At 42.7% G+C, this 3,038-nt stretch overlaps 1 long non-coding RNA gene across 1 annotated transcript; it reads right to left on the minus strand.

Annotated features, from left to right (window-relative positions):
* Window positions 1-344: 344 nt before the first annotated feature.
* LOC129043145 (uncharacterized) lies at window positions 345-2,144 on the minus strand. Its single transcript, XR_008504310.2, has 3 exons — window positions 2,091-2,144; window positions 1,762-1,907; window positions 345-1,183 (listed from the first exon to the last, which is right to left on the minus strand). It is a non-coding gene; the product is annotated as an uncharacterized LOC129043145 (long non-coding RNA).
* Window positions 2,145-3,038: the final 894 nt, after the last annotated feature.

Raw genomic sequence — 3,038 nt, forward strand, 5'->3', positions numbered from 1 at the left:
TCCTCGCCAGCTATGGGGTTGGCACACATCAGCTTTTTAAGTTAGAGACAGTCTAGAATGCTCCTAGGTGGGCGTGAGGGGTGGGAGAAAGGAGAAAGTATTGTTATTAAACACCCCTTTCTGCCAGGTGCTGCAGGGGCCCTTCTTTTTGTGCTTCTTATCCAGGTGGGTGAGTACATGTTTAACAGAATGGGCTCCAGAGCCAGAATATTCAGTTTCAAATTCAAATGTTGCCAGCTTCTAGCTGTCTAACCTAGGGCAACATCTTATCTCTATTCTTTCCTTTCCTCATCTATAAAATGAGAATAACAGCATAGGCCTTGTTGTGAGGATCACATAGTTAGTGCATTTTAATATTATTTTTATTTTATTTTATATGAGAGAGGATCTTGCTCTGTAGCCCAGGCTGGAGTGCAGTGGTGTGATCATGACAACCTTGAACTCCTTCATGCAACCTTGAACTCCTGGGCTTAAGCGATCTTCCTACTTCAGCCTCCCTTGTAGCTGGGACTACAGGTGTGCACCACCACACCCTTCTGATTTTTTGTAGTGATGGAGGGTTATCACTATGTTGCCCAGGCTATTCTCAAACTCCTGGGTTCAAGTGACCCTCCTGCCTGGGCCTCCCAAAACGCTGGGATTACAGGTGTGAGCCACTGTGCCTGGTCCATTTTTAACACTCTTCAAATGGTCTCTGACATCTGGAGGATGTGAAATAGCTGCTAGTTGTTATAATGATGATCATCAATGTCATAATTACAGCATCCTTATTTCTTACTCCATGAAAAAGATTTATTCTCATCTCTATTTTGGAGGTGACAAAACTGAGGCTCACAGAGGTCAATTGCATGTCCAAAGCCACATGGAGAGTGGATCAGAGATGGCTTTCAATACCAGAGCCCTCTTTTAGTGCCGAGTAATTTCTGAAACTTTATTTTCCTCTGTACGTCCAGGACACACAACACTTGGGCTGTCTCTTCCCAGTGATCCGATTCCCAGGCCCTTGGGCTCTGTCAGTTCAGATTCCCAGCGTGCTCAGAGGCTCTGTCCTTCGATAATGAGTTCTCTGTCAATTACCAGCTCCTGCCCAGCAGCCTCCGGGGCAGTGTGGGCCAATTGTTCTGTCAGGCTGGGGGCTGAGGAGTGTCTCAATTTGGGCAGCTGCTCAGTGGTCAATCACAATCTAAAACAGAGACATCAGGGTGGCCTTATGCCCGGTGATTTCTGGAAACCAGCCAGCCCATCTCCCCAATAAGACACTCAATTTCTCAGCATGCAGTTTTCTACCAGACTTTTCATGCGAAGCCAGGCTAGTCCTAATTGTAATTGGTTCTGGCTAGTTCCCGTAGGAGCTGTTAAATCTTTTATTTGCTCACTCTCTGGGGAAGTCCTCAACCTTTGGCAACTAACCCTCACACCCCTGAGAAAAAGTGTCTCCCCTGACCCTTGCTGGAACATATTCTTTCACTCCTGTCCCACCTCACCCCAGGCATCAGCAGTATCTTTAAATGGACATTATTTTTAATCTTCTAGAAAAACTAGTGTGCCCTGATTTCTTTGGTAGACCTTAAGCCTAGGGCTCCAGACATCTGCTTCTCTGTAGGGAGTATTTGCTGACAAATCAACCTTCTATTCAATAAGAACTAGCCAGTAGAAGCCCTGCCAAATGATCCTTGTGCTTTCTACAGGTTTCATTGGAAGTTTATGGTGTTCAACATGCATGGTCACTAAGTTTAAATGGTGCATTGATTTAGGATTTACCTCTTAGCTGGAGTTGGTTTCTCATCAGCCCAGGATCCTAGTAACTGCACAGAGCTGGAGCTGTCTGTGGTCACAAAACACTTGTCACAGCTATGATCCTATTTGGTCCTGAGGGTAAGTCTTCAAAGTAGCAGTTATTATTATCTCTGTTTACCAGACGAGGAAATGGGGCTCAGAATGGTTAAATAATTTGCCCCAAGGCCAAACAGTTATGACAGAGTCAGGATTTGAACCTGATGTCATTTGAATGCCAAGCTTCTTGTTCTTTTTACTGTGTCCGTTTTCAATTGTCTGTTCATTTATTCCAGGCCTATTTATTGAGAGCTTACCAGACAATGATCTAGGCCCCAGGAGCCCAGCAGCAATGAAATGGTTTCCACCCTGGGGGAGAAAAGCAATGAACAGACAATATTGGAAAGTGGTAATTGCTCTGCAGAGGATTTAAATAAGGTGAGGCTGGTGGAAGTGTAAACTGGGACAGGCTCTGTAAAGAGCAGTTGGGCAATAGCTATCAACATTTAAAATGTGCATCGACTTTGATGTGGCAGTTTGGCTCCTAGGAAATTTATCCTACAAACATGTTAGCACATATGCAAAGCAACTCATATGTGTACAAGGATATTCACTGCATCACTGAACTAGCAAAAAAAAAGGGGAAATAATGTAAATGTCCATCAATAGAGAATATAGTGTATCCCTACAATAGAGCCCTCTGGAACTTTTAAAAAGAGTAAGGCAATTTCTAAATAGATAGATGGATATAAGTACAACACAACATCTAAGATGTTTTGTCAAGTGAAAAAAGCATCTTATAGAACAGCATATTGAGTGTGCTGCCATTTAATTATGGGAAAAATCAAACAAAAGAATACATGTATGTCATTAATCACGTAGACCACATGAAGAAAGACTATGTAGAAAGTAGGGACAAGAGTTACCTCCAGGGACTATTGGGATGGCTGGAGAAAGGAGAAGGAAAAAAATGTTTGCTTTTTTCCCTCCTTGTATAACCTTTGGTATCTTTTGAATGTACATGCACTGATTATTCCAGAACATACTTTAAATTTATTTGTTGTTATTATTATTTCAATAATTTTTGGAGGACAGGGGGTGTTTGGTTACACGGGTAAGTTCTTTAATGGCGATTTCTGAGATTTTGGTGCATCCGTCACCTGAGCAGTGTACATTGTACCCAATGTGTAGTCTCTTATTCTTCAACTCCCCTCCCAATCTTCCCCCCAAGGTTTCAGAGGTCATTATATGATTCTTACACCTTT

Source organism: Pongo pygmaeus, chromosome 7 (assembly GCF_028885625.2).
Source record: "Pongo pygmaeus isolate AG05252 chromosome 7, NHGRI_mPonPyg2-v2.0_pri, whole genome shotgun sequence".
Classification (NCBI taxonomy): Eukaryota; Metazoa; Chordata; class Mammalia; order Primates; family Hominidae; genus Pongo; species Pongo pygmaeus.